The sequence below is a fragment of the Neomonachus schauinslandi genome, chromosome 16 (assembly GCF_002201575.2).
Source record: "Neomonachus schauinslandi chromosome 16, ASM220157v2, whole genome shotgun sequence".
Taxonomy (NCBI): domain Eukaryota; kingdom Metazoa; phylum Chordata; class Mammalia; order Carnivora; family Phocidae; genus Neomonachus; species Neomonachus schauinslandi.
In genome coordinates this window covers 1,554,968-1,574,304 of record NC_058418.1, presented here as the reverse complement: position 1 = coordinate 1,574,304, position 19,337 = coordinate 1,554,968, and the positions used below count along the sequence as shown (strand labels likewise).

Below are 19,337 nucleotides of genomic sequence, written 5' to 3'. Positions count from 1 at the left end.
CACAGTCACGCAAACACACACACAGTCATGCACACACACACACAGACACAGTCACACACACAGTCACACACACAATCACGCACACACACAACACACACACAGTCACGCACACACAGTCACGCACAGTCACGCGCACACACACACAGTCACACGCACACACACACACACACACACACACACCCAATCACGCACGCACACACAGTCACGCACACACACACACAATCACGCAGAAATCACCACCATGTGACCATGTGAGGTGATGAATGTGTGAATTAGCTTGCTTGTAGTTATTGTTTTACTATGTAGAAGTGTGTCCAAACATGTATCAAAATGACATAAATGCATATACAGTTCTTATTTGTCAATTATACCTCACTTAGCTGGGGGAAATAAGAAATGAAGAAGCCAATTTCAGGCTTTGAGATGACATGCCTAAAACAAAGCCGATAGTGAGTAGAACAGAGGGCAGTGAGCAGGGAGGGTTCTTCTGCTTTTGCTGGTCGGGAGGGCGGCCCAGGACTCTGCATTTTTCATCATCCCTCCGTCCCCTCCACACACACACATATTCTGAGGCAGGCGAAGTCTGCAACTCGCTTTTCAAAAATCCTGGCTGCCCCGTGACAGGCATGGTGCTGCATAATTTACAAAAAGCACCGATTATAACCCTCACCACGATCCGGGGCTCCAGGGGAAACATTCCCCACTTTTAGAAGAGAAAACTGAGTCCCAGAAAGGTGAAGTCACTTTCCCACGACCTTATATTTTCATCCAATGCCCCCCACAAATATTTGCTGAGAACCATTGGTATGGCAGGCTGGGAGTCTAACCCTCACACAGTCCAGAAAGTTCCATTCTCGGAGTGTCTCCCAGCCTCCTCCCCATCGCCACTCTGGCTGCAGTTTCCATGGCGACGGGCAGAGCCTGCCTACATCTTTGAAGCCTCTGCAAATTCTCTTAAGGACCAGGGCAGAGTAACAGAGTAACTTTCTAGAAAAGTTGAGCTGGCGCTGGGGGAGGTCTTGGGGGGGGGGGTCCAGGCCGGAGGTACCCCCACCTGGGATTTTGGGCACGTCTTTGGGGCACATCACAATTTAAAATGGGCACATTTAAAATGGTTTCTTAGCAGAAGGGGAAGAAAGAAAAAAAAAAAAGCCTACCTGCCGGTGCCTTTGCAGACACGAGTAGAAATCACGGGTTTCAGTTCTGTGGCAGCCACCGGCCCCGATGATGCAAACAGCCTTTGTTCTTACCGATACTAAGTAGTTACTTGGCTGATTCATTCATTCAACAGGTATTTATCCCTAGTGTTTCCAGGAAAAAAAAGTTAACAGATTGGAGGAGATCCAGGGTTAGCCGAAAGAATGACATCTGTGAATGACAGAAGAAAAGAGGCTCCTTATGTTGGAGGCTACCACTCCCCAGCTGATCAGTGACCGAGAGCTTTCCTCCATGTCTTTCTGACTTTCAAGTATCTGCCCTCTTGCCAAATATCTACTTGATATCTCAAGCAGCCATTAAGCAAATATATGTTGGGGGCTAGCTATGTGCATTTAATTGTCCTAAGTTCTGGGAATACAGGATAAACAAGATAGATAAGGTCTTTACTTTGCTGGAATGTTCACCATCATGCAGGGATGCAGAAAGCAAATGAGTAAGAAATAAATTAGCAAGATTATTTCACACGCTAAAGCAGGTTCTAAAACTGTGCAATGGAAATACAATACAAGCCTCAAATGCACACCACGCCTGTAATTTTAATTTTTCCAGGAGCCATATTTAAAAAGGTAAAAAGACAACAATGGAATTAATCTTTTTTTTAAGATTTTATTTATTTGACACAGAGAGAGAGAGAGAGAGCGCACAAGCAGGGGGATCAGCAGGCAGAGGGAGAGGGAGAAGCAGGCTCCCTGCCGAGCAGGGACCCCTGATGTAGGGTTCAATCCCAGGACCCTGGGGTTGTGACCTGAGCCGAAGGCAGATGCTTAACCGACTGAGCCACCCAGGCGTCCCAATGGAATTAATCTTAAGAGGTTTTACTAATCTTAAGAGGTTTTATTTAACCCAATATATGCAAAATATTACCATTTAGACCAAGAACACCAATGCAATAAAGCGATCAATGAGATATCAATTTTTTTTTTTACTAGATTTTCAAAATCTGGAGTTTATTTCACAAGTACAACATATCTCCATTGGGACTAGCCACATTTCAAGCACTCAGTAGCCACAAGCTTGCGGCTACCATATTGGAAGACATAGATCTAAAGACCGCTGTAGGAAAACTATAGGGTAAAGAGAGAAAGAGTGATGAATTTGAAGGTGGATGGATACTTTGGACAAGATCTTTTGCTTCAGGAAGTCTGGAAAGGAGCCCAGGAATTTGCATTTCTACAAACCTTTACCTGCCAGGTGATTCTGAGCCAGGTGATCCCCAAGGCAACGCGGGTAGTAAGGCTTAGGCAGGCAGGCAGTGATTTAACAAACCCCCCCCCCGACAATCCTAGTAGCTAAGAATGATAATTATGCCCATTTGCAAAGGGCAAACTGAGCCTTCAGAGAGGTCACATCCATTACCAAAGACCCTGTATTTTCATTCGTTCACAAATAATAAATACAGGTATTTATTGACCACCCGCTCTGTGCTGAGACTGGGATTTTGCATCCACACATTGTGTATCTTGTGGGCCTGGAAAATTCCAGTCTCCAAGTCCTGCACTGCATCTCACTCACCCCTGCCTGCCTCCCCTCCAGCTGCGGTTTCCATGGCAACAGTCTCTGCCTAACATCAGCTAAGCACCCTTGAGCGGAGTGAGAAGTGGTTGATGTCAGAATAGCCTGGACTGGGGATGGTACGGCTGGGGGCGGGTTAAGTCCTGCAATCCCTACCCCACCCCACATTACTGGTCACTTAAGCCTTTAGTACTCATTAAAAGGTCTCTTTGGAGAGGAAAAAAAAAAAGTCTCTTTGGATGGGTTTTTTTGCAGAAGAGAAAAAAAATTGGCCAAGTGAGTTGCTGCTGATTCTTAAAGAAACCGCAGGTTTACCGTGAAGCAGCTGCTGCAGGTGCCAAGGACATACTGGGGACCTATTCTCACCACTCGGCAGCACCTCATTCTTCCTTCCACACAAGTTGATTGAGTGCCTGGGGCACTGTGGGCACTTGAACATAATTGCAAAAAAAAAACCAAAAACAAAAACCCTATTATAAGGAGTGAAAAATAGGGCTGCAAAAGCTTCAAGGATCTTTCTCCCCGAGAAACACAAGTGTGAGGGTTCCATTTATCCTCATTTCAAAAGATGTCAGGCCCCTGTTTTCTGGCACCCATTCGCACCCAACTGCTCCAAGAAACTAACAGTAACTTGAACAAAACCGAAGAATCAGCTATGGCTCATAACACAAATTACGTTACTTTCAAGATCAGGGCGGGGAGGGGGGACGGGTGTTGCAAATGGAGATTGTTTTTGGCAGTGCATTCAGAAATTGCTATTAATTTCGAGACATTGCTGTTATGAATCACAATTCGAATTCTTGGGACAGGGGCTTCCCAGTGGCACTTTGGATGGCCTGGAGAAATTCTCAATAAATTCGCGCCTCAAGAAGGGAAGTAGGGACGCCTGGGTGGCTCAGTCAGTTAAGCGTCTGCCTTCGGCTCAGGTCATGATCCCAGGGTCCTGGGATCAAGTCCCGCATTGGGCTCCCTGCTCCACGGGGAGCCTGCTTCTCCCTCTGCCTCTGTCTCTCTCTCTGTCTCTCATGAATAAATAAATAAAATCTTTAAAAAAAAAAAAAAAAAGAAGAGAAGTAGATGGCATGAGGGACAAAGGGTTGAACATCTGCTTGAGCAAATGTTTGCTTGTTTTTGTCCACGACACTGGGTAAACTGCTAGTGTTTTCTTCTAATGATTACGAACATTTTCACCGGTTGTTTTTTTTTTCAGAAGCCCGGCCATTCGGGCCCTAAAATATCATGGTCCTAAGTAAATGATGGCAGCGTAGAGGGGAGAATAAACTTTAAGTGTTTATTTTCATGATCCTAAGCAGAATGGACAGAGAATGAAGAGTTCAGAGATTATGGCAAACAGCCCTGCAGAGAAATGTTCTGAAATACACAGAGTATGAGGGAGTCCGAGCCGGCCAGAGACCCTGAAGCACGTTAATTATTCCTGCTGGCAACCCTCCGCTTGGCCACACACAAACTTCAATTTCTACCAACTCCAGTTTTTATTGTACCATAGCTTTGTAATAACACACTATTGGAAACAAACTCAATATTCTTCAAGAAGGGGCTGGCTAAATTCTAATGAACGCATTCAATGGGATTCTATTCAGCTGTGTAGAATTCTAAGGATGGGGGCGCCTGGGTGGCTCAGTCGTTAAGCGTCTGCCTTCGGCTCAGGTCATGATCCCAGGGTCCTGGGATCGAGCCCCGCATCAGGCTCCCTGCTCCGTGGGAAGCCTGCTTCTCCCTCTCCCACTCCCCCTGCTGTGTTCCCTCTCTTGCTGTGTCTCTCTCTGTCAAATAAATAAAATCTTAAAAAAAAAAAAAAAGAATTCTAAGGATGTCCTTTAGGGACTGAAAGAGCAAAATGCACAGTGAAGTGAAAGCAAGTTGTGTAATAATGGAAGGGTGGCTACCGTTGTGGAAAAAAGGGGGAAAGGAACATATAGATGTATAATGCAATACAATATATTATATTGCAATACATAGAACATATGTCATAAATAATACATAAAACGTGTAATATAGGGCGCCTGGGTGGCTCAGTTGGTTAGGTGACTGCCTTCGGCTCAGGTCATGATCCTGGAGTCCCAGGATCGAGTCCCACATCGGGCTCCCTGCTCAGCAGGGAGTCTGCTTCTCCCTCTGACCCTCCTCCCTCTCGTGCTCTCTCTCATTCTCTCTCTCGCAAATAAAAAAAAAAAACGTGTAATATAATAATATATAAAAAGACATTTACGTATAGGCTATCTCTCTTACTGCATGGGGGAGGCACAGGGTAGCTGGTGGACACGGGTGATGTCCTAGCTTAATGGGATAGACTGGATGCTGTATCCGTCCAAAATTCATACGTTGAAAGCTAATCCCCAGTTTGGAGGTGGAGCATTTGGGAGGTAATTAGGTTGTGAGGAGCCCTCATGAATGGGATCGGTGCCCTGATAAGAGGCCCCACATGGTGACTATAGTTAATAATACCACATTGCATGCAGGATCTAGTTACAATGTAGCTATAAAGTGCTGCCTTGTCTTTGCCCCCTGCTCAAAATAAAGCTGTTACCTTTCTAGCCCTGTCCGCCATGGTGCTTAGCAGCTAGGGATGCATGGTCTCAGACATGTTTACCAAGTAAAACACTGACTTGAGGGGCGCCTGGGTGGCTCAGTCATTAAGCGTCTGCCTTCGGCTCAGGTCGTGATCCCAGGGTCCTGGGATCGAGCCCCGCATCGGGCTCCCTGCTCAGCGGGGAGTCTACTTCTCCCTCTCCCACTCCCCCTGCTTGTGTTCCCTCTCTCGCTGTGTCTCTCTCTGTCAAATAAATAAATAAAATCTTTAAAAAAATAAAAAATAAAAAAATAATAATACCACATTGCATATTTGAAAGTTGCTGAAAGAGTAGATTTTTTTTTTTTTAGGATTTTATTTATTTATTTGACAGACACAGAGAGAGAAAGCACAAGCATGCAGAGTGGCAGGCAGAGGGAGAGGGAGAAGCAGGCTCCCCGCTGAGCAGAGAGCCCGACACGGGGCTCCATCCCAGGACCCTGGGATCAAGACCTGAGCCGAAGGCAGATGCTTAACCGACTGAGCCACCCAGGCGCCAAGCAGGGTTTATTGAGCGATAGCAAAGTGATAGCACAAAGCTCCTAAGAAGGGAGGGGACTCGCTAAAAGAGTAGATCTTAAACGTTCTCATCACAAGAAAAGAAAAATCGTGAGTGTGTGTGGTGACAGATGTTAGCGAGACGTATGGTTGTGATCATTTCACAATACACAAAAATATCAAATCCTTACATTGTACATCTGAAAGTAATAAAACGTTATATGTCCATGATACCTCAAGAGAAAAACCAGAGAGCTCCTTGCCCCCTTCTGTCACGTGAGGTGATAGCAGGAAGATTGCCATCTGTGAACCAGGACGCGGGCCCTCACCAGACACCAAATCTGCCGGCACCTTGATCTTGGACTTCCAGCCTCAGACTGTGAGAAAGAAATTTCTGTTGTTCATAAGCCACCCACTGGGTGGTATTCCGATATAACAGCCTGCATGATCTACGACAGCAGGACTCCCCAGAAGCAGAGCTTCAGGCTCTGTGTGGGGGATTCCAAGAGAGGATGATGGATGGATCAAACTCCTTCCTCTTTCTTTCATTTCTGAGAAGTCAGCCAGGTCATGATGTGTTACCCTTTTATATATTGTTGGGTATCGTGTGGCAAAATTTGTTTAGAACTTTTACGTGTCTGTGTATGATGAGATAGGCCTGACATTTTCCACTCTAAGGACACCGCAGACAGGGCAAAAATATAGATTTCTGTTGCTGCAGCGATAGGATGATGCCCAAATGAATGGTCTCGAAGGGACCAAAAAAGACTGATTGATGCCGAAGTGGCCCAGTTGGGAGGCCCGAAGCAAGGTGCCAACCTGGTTCCCAGGCCTGAGGCGATCTGGTCTAGGGACAAGAGACACATGCACAGTACATTAGAGAAGTTCACAGGCATTGGGGGATGACGACGCTGACTCAGTGGTACTTGCAGTGGCTTGGCCGCAGGGATCCCAGAGAAGGGCACAAATGGCGTATTTCTTCTGGGGCTTCATCCTGAAGAACTTGGTGGATCGCAGTGTCTCTGGCCAAGGCAGGCCAGCCTGAAACACAGGAGGGAGAGATGGAGGTAGCTACTGTCGTCATCCGAGGGTGTGGGGAGACTGGGGGCAGTGGGAACGGGGAGAGAATCGGACGGACCTTAGTGAGAGACAATGTGAGAAGAATAAAAGCACTGAGAGCTCATGCTCAGGGAGGAGTTTACCATGTCTCCCACCGCCAGATGACAATCATCAATAGAATTTTCCACTGAGCTAAAGGCCAGGCTGGACTCCAAGAATTATATGCATCCCATGTAATCAAGGATGGGGAAGGTTTCTCTTAGACACAAAACAGTGTGGACAGCATTCTGGAGACATCTGTTTAAAATCACATGTGTCTGAATACCCACTTGTTTAGCAAATTACCCCTGGATTTGATCCTCCACCAGTCTTCATCCAAATTTTAGGAACTGACAACATTGAATTTTATAATCTGCGGGCTTTATTTATCTAGAAGTGTTTACCATAGTGTCTGGCACAAAATAAGTGCTCAATGGCGCTCTTGTGGAATCAATTTCCCCAACACAGAAAGAATGGAACATTTCGTGTTAACCTAATGTGTACCCTCTTTTTTTAAACGTCGACATATATTTTATATTTCCCTAAGTACCTGTCTACATGGGCATGGGTAGAGGCATATCCATAAGGAAGACTGGACTGATAAATTCAGGTGGAAGTTAACTCCCAGGGTTTGGGATCTACACCTGATGCGATGACAAACGCTTTATCCAAGTCAACTCACTTCCCCTCCCAAGGAGCCCCAGGGGCGGGCACGTGCGAGTCTAATCTCCACTCTAACAAACAAGGAAACTGAGGCACGGAGAGACATAGCAGTCACAGAGTGTGAGTGCCACCAACCATTTTGCCCCCAAAGCGAACACCCCGAACACCCCACTGGTGGTTTCTCCACCCCCGCCCCACGCCATGCTCCTTCATCACACTCACTCCCCTGGTGATTTCTTGCAGGCTCTGGCTTTTATCACAAACATGCCGATGGCGCCAGAATGCATATCTAGGTTAGAGAGCCCAGAGCGGGGTTGTCAGAGTTCGCAAATAAAAATACTGGACGCCCGGTTTAATATGAATTTCAGACATACAAGTGATTTTTAATAACAGTTTTGCTTTAGAAGAGATTTAGATTTGGAGAAAAGTTGCAAAGGTATACGGAGATATCCCCTAGACCCTGCACCTGGTTTCCTCTATTATTCGCAACTTACATTAGCAAGGTTTGTCACAATTAATGAACTATCAAGACATTGTTGTTTAACTGAAGTCCATACCTTTATTCAGATTTCCTTCATTTTTACCTAATGTTCTTTAACTGTTCTGAGATCCCAGCCAGGACATGGCATCACATTTTTAAAGGGGTTTATTTTTATTTATTTATTTTTTAAAGATCTACCCACCTTTTTTTTTTTTTTAAGATTTTATTTATTTTCCAGGGAGAGAGCACAAGCAGGGGGAGAGGCAGGTGAGGGAGAAGCAAGTTCCCCACTGAGCAAGGAACCCAGTGTGGGACTCCATCCCAGGACCCTGAGATCCAGACCTGAGCCTAAACCAAGAGGCCCAACGGACTGGGCCACCCAGGCGCCTCACCACATTTTTAATTCTCATGTCTCCTCAGGCTCCCTTTGGCTGTGGCACCTTCTTAAACTTTCCCTGTATTTGATGACCTTGACAGTTTTGAGGACTGGAAAGGTATTTTGTAGAAAGTCCCTCAACTGGGACTATTTGATGTTTTTCTCATGATTGGACTAGGGTTATGGGTTTTGGGGAAGAAAACCCCAGAGAGGAAAGTGCCATTTTTTATCACACCATATCGAGAGTACATACTGTTGATGCGGCTCATGGCTTGGCTACCTGGATGAGGTAGTGTTTGTCAAGTTTATTTCCCATAAAGTTACTCTTTTCTCTCCCTTTCCATACTTCCTCTTTAGAAGGAAATTACCAGGTACGGTCCACACCTAAAGAGTAAAGAGTTGGGTGCCTGGGTGGCTCAGTCGTTAAGCGTCTGCCTTCGGCTCAGGTCGTGATCCCGAGCTCCTGGGATCGAGCCCCGCATCAGGCTCCCTGCTCCACAGGAAGCCTGCTTCTCCCTCTCCCACTCCCCCTGCTTGTGTTCCCTCTCTCTCTGTCAAATAAATAAATAAAATCTTAAAAAAAAAAAAAAAGAGTAATATGCTCCACCTACTTGAGGGCAGACAATCAACATAAATTATTTGGGACTTTTTTCTATATGGGAAATTTCTCTGTTCCCCCTGCAAAACTAATAATTGTTTTAATTTTATTTATTTATTTATTTATTTATTTATTTATTTATAAAGTAAGCTCTAGGCCCAACAAGGGGCTTGAGCTCCCGACCCCAAGATCAAGAGTCTCCTGCTCTACTGACTGAGCCAGCCAGGCGCTCCACTAATAATTGTTTTTAAGCGTAAGTAGGTCTTTTCTTTGAGACACACATGAAACAGTTATTTGTTGTTTATCTGAAATTCAAACTTAAGTGGGCGTCCTGCATTGCATCTGGCAACCTTATCCCAGACCCATATATCTACGGGCATTTTTGACATCCCACTATTGGAGGTCCAAAAGGCATCTCAGAATAACAAATCCCAATCTAAGCCACTGACATCCATCCTCACCCACCCAGCCAGCTGGTTCCCATAAAGGCATCTCATTCCTCCAGTTGCCCAGGCCCCAGAATCCGGGAGGATCCTTGACTCCTCTCATATCTCATAGCCAATCAGAAGATCAGGGCCGATCCTCATTCAAAACTGTATCCAAAAATTCAACAACTGCCCTGGTCCATGCCACCAACAGCTCTCCACGGAATGACTGCAAGAGCCCACCACGCCCAAGCCGTTCTCCCAGCCTCTATCCTTGCGCTGAGTCTAGTCTCAACATGGCGTCATAATCCTGATTATCCTAAATGTAAATTGGAGGCTGTCCTTCCTGTTTAAAATCCTCCCATGGTTCCCATCTTGCTCAGAGTAAAGGTTGCTACGCTGAAGACTGAGACCTCTGTGTTCTTTGCTTTCCCACATCAGCTGTCTTTACTCTGGCCTCTCTTCAGCCACACAGACCTCCGGCAGGGCAGGCGTGATTCCACGCCTCTACTCCTGTTCTTCTATCGGGAAAACAACATGGCGACATGTCTTCACTCACCTCCTCGGGATGTCTTCTCTAGACCCCCTACTGGAAGTGTCACCCCTACCCTGCATTCCATCTCCCCCTTCTCTGCTTTGCATTAATTGCTCCTGAGGAAGAGAAAAGCAGCCCCTGATCTCCAGGAGGAGATGGCCTGGCACGTCGTGAGAACGGGAAGCCTAGCCGTGGTGTTCTGTTACACATCAGCCCTCAACAATTGTCCTCCAGAACATCGAACTTGGAAGAGGCCACTCTCTAATCATGACGGATCAGGACAAAACACACCCGCTCCGTAATCATGTCTGAACCCAGATATGAACATTGCCCAAGACACAGAAAGATACTCAGTCATAGCATCACCCTCCATTTCTGACCGTCACATCCAATCTAGAACAAAGCCTCCCTTCCTTAGACTCTTCCTCAGAATCCCCTAAAGCAAATCCAAATTCTAGGATAGGTTGTTCCCAACACCCTCTTACCCAATTTCTACTGTGCCTTCTCCTGCATTTCAAAAATGAACCATTGTATTCAACTCCAGGGGTCTTCCTGGACACCCCTTAGCATTCGACATTAACACCCTCATCATCATATTCATCGTCTGTCGCCCCATTTTAACGTACACTCTCTGAGGACAGAAATTCTGCCTGGCAGTGACTGGCTTGACAAATAGTTTTTGAATGAAATTATCAATGATGAAACTGAAGCTCAGGGGCAGGAGGGCATCTGGGCAAGGACACACATCACGATGTGGTAGAGACAGTTGTAAACCCAGCTCCCGAGCCCTGTTGCTGGGTTCGCATCACCCCACATGGGCGTTGGTGGAATTTGCTCCCTTGCCTTCCCCTTCTCGAAATTCACCTCTTGCCCCTCTGGGGAGGTAGTTCCCTCTTTGGAAAACAATGGATTGAAATAAGTCTGGAGCAACAACATCCTTCATTTTCCAGATCAGTGGGACACTCTTTTCCCCAAATGAGGAAGTTTTAGACAATATTCTAGCAGCGCCATCTTTTGACAATTGACCTCAATCACTGGTGAGCTTTTTTGCATCCATATGCAACTTCTTAACCCAAAGGAACTGAATCAAGGGGTGGGGAGGAGGCAGTTATGTCCACGCACTGCCAACCTGGGCCTTCTGAGATGGAGTTCCTGCCCTGTCCCTCAGAAGTAACTGAGAATCTGTGAGCTCACCCCACAGATGAGTGGCCCCTCTTCAGGTTTGCATGGAGGCATTCTCTCACTGGAGAGCTCCATCCCAGCTGAGGCTGCCTTTCTCTTTGCTCTGCTGCAGTTCTCCAACCTTTCCGTGCTCCCCACCGCCCCCGCTTTGACTTTGGCATTCCAGAGATCTGCCCTTTCTCAAAATGGGTTTTTTGTTTTTAGAGATTTTATTGATGTATTTATTTATTTTAGAAAGAGGAAGCACGAGCAGGGGGAGGAGCAGAAGGAGAGGGAGGGGGAAAGAATCTCAAATAGACCCCGTACGATGCACAGAGCCCCACGTGGGGCTTGATCTTAAGACCTGAGATCATGACTTGAACTGAAACCAAGAGTAGGACGCTTAACCAATTGAGCCACCCAGGAGCTGCTCAAAATAGGTTTTTGGCACTGTTATCCTTTCAACAAGAATACATTAAGAGGGCGCCTGGGTGGCTCAGTCGGTTAAGTGTCTGCCTTTGGCTCAGCTCATGATCTCAGGGTCCTGGGATCGAGACCCGCATGGGGCTCCCTGCTCAGCGGGGAGCCTGCTTCTCCCTCTCCCACTCCCCCCTGCTCATGCTCTTTCTCTATTGCTCTCGCGCACTCTCTCGTTCTTGCAAAAATAAATTAAATCTTTTTAAAAAAAAATACATTGAAGATTTGCTCCTCCCCAAGACCCGCTCTAGGTCGGGGACACCCTGGGAACAAGGTTGGCTGTGTCGTTGCCCAGAGGGAGCTCACACTATAGGGCAGGAGGACAGATCATTAGCAGATGAACCCACTTTTAAAAATCATTTTGGATATGGACACGTGCAGGCTCTGAAGAAAATGAAGCAGGTGATATTGTAGAGAGTGAACTGAAGTCGAAAGGTTCTGCTTCCTTAGTTTCAGGGACCCCAGGATCCCACATTTTTAACAAGCCCCCAGCCAGGCGCTCCAAGGCACGTGGTCTCTGGGCCCCACTTTGAGAAACAGGCTAAAAGGAATCAGATCTGGTGCCAAGCATTTTATAGGATGATTTGCTTTATGCTCACGCCAACCGTATGATCCAAGAATGGTTATGATTCGTGTTCTGGAAGAGGAGCCTGGGGCTTGGAGAGGAAAGATCACATGCCAAGTTTCAGTATTCTTGATTGTGCGGCCGGGCTGTGATTTGGATCCCACACACAGCCTGACTGCGAAGACTGGGAGAGCTCCGTCCAATCTCTGGGCACCAGCGCTTCCTCCAGCCCCTCCAGCCCCGAGGGACCCCCGAGGCACCTCCCGCCTCTGTTTCCATGGCAACAGCTTGAGCAGCCTCTGTCCTCACATAGGTGGGGTCCCTGTGACGGGAAGAGGGGAGGGGGGGTCCGCGTAGCTAGGCTGTTGTCACAGGATACCACAGACCAGGCGGTTTCTTTCTTGCCGTCTGGAGGCTGGACGTTGGAGCTCAAGGCACTGGCAGATTTGGTGTCTGGTTCACAGACTGCGTCTTCTCTGTGTCCTCCTGCGGGGGAGGGGGTGAGGGAGTGCTCTGGGGTCCCTTTAACGAGGGCACTGGTCCCAGCATGAGGGCGCCACCACCCAAAGGCCCACCTCCTCCTCGTGCCATCACCTGTGGGTTAGATTTCAACAGAGGAATTTGGGGCACACAGTCGGTTAACCGGCTGCCTTCGGCTCAGGTCATGATCCTGGAGTCCCGCATGGAGGGAGCCTGCTTCTCCCTCTCCCTCTGCCCGTTGCAAACACCAGACCAGTGTGGCTGGGAAAGGAAGGGCTGAGCAAGGGCTTGAGCCTCCAGTGGCCCCAAGAAGTCTATCAGGTACGTTTTTGCCCAAATTAAAACAGAAACTTAAGAGTCCTTACACCAGCACACACACAAAAAATAGAATGGCTTTGTGGCCTTCGGCGGATGCCTAAAGAAATCCCATGTTCTAGTCAGCACAGCTGAAAGTGCCAGTGGCTGAAAGTATAATTATTTATATGACTGAAAATAAAGTATGTGCTGGGATATTACTCAGCCACGAGAAAGAGAGAAGTCCCGCCATTTGCAACAACATGGGTGGATCTTGAGGGCATCATGCTGAGATACGTCAGGCAGAGAAAGACAAATACCACATGATCTCACTTATGGGGAATCTTTAAAAGAAAAAAAAAGAAGAAGAAGAAGAAGAAGAAGAGAGAGTCAAATTCACAGAAACAGAGCAGCAGGGTGGTTACCAGGGGCAGGCAGGTGGGGGAAATGGGACGTTGGTCCCATAAGACGAATAAGTTCTGGGGAGCTAAAGGACAGCGTGGTGATATTGGGCAGGAAAGTTTTTTCTACCTTTCAAGCTCCTTCCAGCTGGTTTAAGAATTAAATTAACATGAGCCAGACTGACAGGAGGAAAAAAACAAAACCAACGTTTAATTATGTGCACACGGAGGAGGCCCAGTAACGAAACTGAGATGCCAAGAAATGACCAAGACAAGCAGTTTTCATACTTTTTAGACAAAGTGACAATAAATCTGTGAGGAATTGACAGGAGAAACAAATGTTTATTTGGGAGCTTCAATTAGTGAAGAATTCTAAACAGAATTTGGGCCAAGGGTAGTAAATTAGTGGAGAGTGATAGGGATTGTTTATACAGACTTCTGGCTCTAAATCTGCTAGCTCTGGTGACAAGGACATCTCTCTACCTCCTGGTACAGGGAGGGTCCCTTTGACGTGAGAGATTTATTTCCTGTTTTCTGGAGCCAGAGTGGGGCTCAGAGTGCTTTAGGTTTTGTGGGGGGTTTTGTTTGTCTTTTTTTTTTGCACTGGCTGTTTCTTAAGAAACTTTTAATTTAAAATAATCAATATGCCAAAATGGCACATTTGGGGGCAGCCTGCCCTTGGCCCCTATAATTACTGTAGTTAACAATACTGTATTGTGTACATGAAATTCCTCAGAGAGTAGAGTTTATGCTTTCTCACGACACACACACAGTTACTCAAATAAAACCACCAATTTTAAAAACAAAATAAATATTCATGAAGGAAATGGATAATATTATTCTGGTGGTGATTCTCTGAAATGATTAAAATGAATTTGATATACTGTGATACACACGTTGTCATTTTTTGCAGGCGCGCACAGAGGATGAGATGCCTCAATGTGTGTAGATGGGGTCAAATTAGCACATCCCCCGCCCTGCCCCCCCTGTTTCTTTCTTCAAATTATTTTTCTCTTTCTGATTTTCTCTTTATTTTCTCTTTCCCCTGCACCAACGCTCCTCAGCCCAAGGGGGAAAGGAAAAAACCCAGGAACTATCTTCTGCCTCCTCATATTCTCTGTCTCTCTCCCTCTGTCTCTCTCTTTGTAGCAGAAAGCCCCAGAAGGAGCGGATGCAGGGGTCTGAGAAATGTGATCTCTGTGAACTGCAAGCATCCCACAGACCTCAGATCTTCATGCTCAGGCAGGGAGCACAATGGCAGCTGTGGTCTCAAGACCCCTCTCCAGCTGCAGAAACACCCGGAGTCTCAAAGGGAAACATTTCTAGTGTCACCATTTTAGGAGTGAGGAGAACGTCCTCCAGAGACCTCTCGGCAGACACCGTCTCACGTCCCACTGCCCAGATCTCTGTCACCTAACCAGCCCTAACGCAATCATCAGCAAGGAGAACGGGACCTCTATGAGTGAATTAGACCCACCGAATTTACTCCTATAGCTCGGGATGGGGTACTCTTCCATGACTCAGGTGCTTGCCCCGGGTTTTCACAGACCTTATTCCCTTTCATCACTCAGGCCTCCACAACAAACATCACCTCCTCGGAGGAGCCTTCCAGGAATACCCCACATAGAGCAACCTCGCCCAGGCACTCCCTCTCTTACTGCATTGTTACCTGTTCTCCCAGGCATTTATCACAATCATAAATCATCTTGCTCACTTATGTTTTCTACCAGGCAGACACCATCATACTTGGCATTTTCCAGGCAAGGAAAACAGAGGCACGTTCTTTGGTCCCTTTAAGGGTCAATCCTGAGTTTGCACGGATGTGGATGTTACCACTTTGGCTTCCTCCCCATCATTTACCTGCATTCCCCTAAATTGTGGTTATGGGGTGCCCTTGATTTTTTTAAATGATAAATCTGAAAAAAATTACTATAATTTGAGGCACCTGGCTAGCTCAGTCGGTGGAGCATGTGACTTGGTCTTGGGGCTGTAAGTTGGAGCTCCAGGTTGGGTGTAGAGATTACTTAAGAAAAATAATACTAGGGGCGCCTGGGTGGCTCAGTTGGTTAAGCATGTGCCTTGGGCTCAGGTCATGATCCTGGGGTCCTGGGATGGAGCCCCGCATCGGGGTCCCTGCTCAGCCGGGAGCCTGCTTCTCCCTCTCCCTCTGCTACTCTCACCCTCCTGCTCACTCTCTGTCTCTCTCAAATCCTGGGTGGCTCAGTCGGTTAAGCGTGTGCCTTGGGCTCAGGTCATGATCCCGGGGTCCTGGGATGGACCCCATGGGGCTCCCTGCTCAGCGGGCAGCCTGCTTCTCCCTCCCCCGCCCCCGTCTCTCCCCCGATTTGTGCTCTCTCAAATAAATAAAATCTAAAATAAAATAAAAAATCACCTCTGCTTGAGAATCACTGCTCTGAATGGTTGAACTCGGACTTGAGCCTGCATCACAATCCCACCGGGGTGGTAGGGGAAGGCGTGAATGGGGGGCTTGTGTAAACAGTGCTGGGCCCTACCTCTAGGGTGTCTGGTTTGGGAGGTCTGGGAACCTTGCCTGGAGAGTCCCTGCTCTAAATAATCAAGATTTCCGTCTCTCTCTCTTTTGTTTTGTTTTGCTTCTTCCTCTTTTTCTTTTTCATCTTTTTATTCTTATGTTAATCCCCATACGTTACATCATTAGTTTTTGATGTAGTGTTCCATGATTCATCGTTTGTGCATAACACCCAGTGCTCCATGCAGAACGTGCCCTCTTTAATACCCATCACCGGGCTAACCCATCCCCACACCCCCCTCCCCTCTAGAACCCTCAGTTTGTTCTTCAGAGTCTCTTCCTCTTTTTTCTAATAAAGATTTATTTCATGTGGCAGGGACATGTTAAATCCATCAGCATATGGAGTTAAGAGCCCGTCGGGACGTGTGCATCGTGCGAAGCCTTAAGGTACGTGCGGCCCGTGAGGGAACGATGATTCTGCGCTCCTGGGGACACAGAAGGCCTCCTTGGTTGTACGACCTCGCCTTGCACCAGCGAGCCTGCGCCTGTGAATTCCGTGGCCGTTGCTGCGCACGACCACTAGATGGTGCTGGAAGCCAAGTAATAAAGTGGTCGGCCCCCTGCAGAAATTAGACGGGGGTGGCGGGGTGCCTTTTTAAGGCTTTCTTCCCGGGTTAAAACAAGAACCCCCACCAGTTAGACACTCCAGGATCGCCATTATAGGGTTTTCCGCATTCACAGTTTTTCTTGCAATAGGTTGATTTATTTATGTATTTTTATTTTTTTAGAGAGAGCAAGCGAGAACACGGGGTGGGGGAGGGGGGCGGTTTAGAGGGAGAGAGAATCTTAGATAGGCCCCGTGCCCCAGCATGGACCCCGCAGCTGGGCTGCATCTCACGACCCTGAGAACATGACCTGAGCCGAAATCATGAGCCTGAAGCTTAACTGACTGAACCACCCAGGCTCCCCCTGATTTACTTATTTTCAAAGATTTTATTTTTAAGTAATCTCTGCACCCAATATGGGGCTCGAAATCACAGGGTCGAGCGTCGCTTGCTCCATTGAGCGAGTCAGGCGTCCCTCTTTAAGTACATTTAAATGCATTTGCAAACATAGGCATTTTATTTTTTTCAGAGAGAGCACAAGCAGAGGGAGAGAGAGGGAGAAGCAGGCTCCCAGCTGAGCAAGGAGCCCCATACGGGACTCGATCTCAGGACTCCAGGATCATGACCTGAGCCGAAGGCAGCCGCTTAACCGACTGAGCCACCCAGGCGTCCCAAACATAGGCATTTTTAAAAAAAACTAGCAATGCATCACTTTCAGTGGGGAACTGGAAGCATCTGTGAGAAATACAATAGCCAAAAAGAAAGGGTAGAGGGGGGGACAAAGGGAGAGGAAGAGGAAGGGGGGCATGCTATCAGAATTTAACTGTATAAGATACCCAGAAAGGGGCCATTTTCCTTCAGCACTGTCCTTAAAAGGGAAGTGGGTGATTATTAGACATTTTAACAACATATTGACACCAAGTTGAGCTTCGTTTTTGATGCAATTAGTATGATTTAATAATACTATATGGCATGTCCATATATAGCCTTAAAATTACCTCTCATGTTGGGAAAATGAACTAGGTCCTGCATATGTCAAGCAATGGATGATGAAGATTCAGCAAATAATGTCCTCCATAATATGTTAATTAGTAAAATTGTGCTCAAAGTTCTCGTATTTCAGAGCCAAGAGAGAGTTCAGAGCGTGCATAATGGTAATGATGATAATAAACATTTATTCAATGATTCCGCTCTGCCAGGCATTATTCTGTGCCTTATGAGGTCATTCGGTGAGTCTTCATTTAATCTCTAGACAAACGTAAGCGCGACATAGTAGTATTATTCCCAGCGGTTTGTATAACGGTGTAGATGCACAATCAGTCCCAGCCCTTAATTTGTGTAAGAAATGGAAACCAGCTCGTTTAAGTGAGCTGATCCACGGTACGCCTGGAGGAAATCTTGTGGTTCTTTATACTGTTGCCTTATGTGCATAAGAAAGTGTATCTGTGAGCATGCGCGCACACACAGGATGTGCTTCCTGTTGCCACTAGGGAATGAGAGAAACCAAGCGATATCATGACGTCTATAAACACTGCTGGGCTCACAGACAATGTGTTAACATGAGGTTTACGGTTTGCATCCATTCGTTTGCTCATTCATTCGTCTGCACGACAAATAACTACTGGGCATCTAATATGTGCCCAGGACAGTTTTGTAGTCTCAGGATACACCCATGCATAAGACAAAGTCCCATGGACTTTATTTGTTTTTAAGATTTTATTTATTTATTTGAAATAGAGAGAGCCAGAGAGTATGAGGGGGAGGAAGGAGGACTGGCAGAAGGAGAAGGAGAAGTACCTGCTTCCCCATTGAGCAGAGAGCCGGACATGGGGTTCGATCCCAGGATACTGGGATCATGACCTGAGCCGAAAGCAGAGGCTTAACTGACTGGGCCACCCAGGCGCCCTCCCATGGACTTTATACCCTAGTGGCTTCGAGGGAGGCATTAATCTATTTCTGAATGCGAGGGGAATGAGGTATGATTAACCAGGCACCCCTACTGATCCAACAGAATCCACTTCAAAGGTCTTCGCAAGAGACTATTGGAACCTGGCAATGGGAAGCCAGAGGGAGTGATGGACAAGGGAGGTGCTTTGAGAGAGAATAAGCAGGACTTTCTGGCAGTCAGGAAGTAGGAAGTGTGGGAGAAGTCAAGGTTAAGGCTGGACCATCATATCCCTGGCTTGGGGTACGATGGAGAGTATGGGACCTTGCGGGTATTTCCCTGCATAGGGTATGCACTAGGAGTGTTATCGGTATCAGAACTAATCTTCCACTATTTTAATGCTCTGGAACATCCCTATTAACTATATGTTTCTCAAATATATTTTTTAAAAGATTTTATTTATTTCTTTGACAGAGAGACACAGCGAGAGAGGGAACACAAGCAGGGGGAGTGGGAGAGGGAGAAGCAGACTCCCCGCTGAGCAGGGAGCCTGATGTGGGGCTCGATCCCAGGACCCTGGGATCATGACCTGAGCCAAAGGCAGACGCTTGATGACTGAGCCACCCAGGTGCCCCTCGAATATTTTTAAAATTTACCCAAAGAACTCTGCTCAGCCTTTCCTAGAAAATCACTCATCTGAGGTTTTCAGATGTATTACTATAAATTAGCATCTACAATCTTTTTACCCTTGAAACCTGATCTGTATATGTGGCTACTTCTTGATAATTCAAGACTCTGATAATGTGTGTGTTCTGTCTTTTCTTCCTAGTTAGGTCTGCAAACTGTTGGACTATTTTCAAAGTTCAGCCTCTGATATTTGCATATCAATGCCTCTTCTTTTCTATCTTCTGATTTCCTTGATTGCTGCTTTTATCCCTATTGATGTTTGTCTTATATTTGTTTCTTAGATTTTCTGATTTTTTTTGC

General features: G+C 46.7%; 1 non-coding gene across 1 annotated transcript; it reads left to right on the top strand.

Annotated features, from left to right (window-relative positions):
• Window positions 1–5,204: 5,204 nt before the first annotated feature.
• LOC123323363 lies at window positions 5,205–5,335 on the top strand. The gene has a single exon (XR_006539362.1). It is a non-coding gene; the product is annotated as a small nucleolar RNA SNORA63 (small nucleolar RNA).
• Window positions 5,336–19,337: the final 14,002 nt, after the last annotated feature.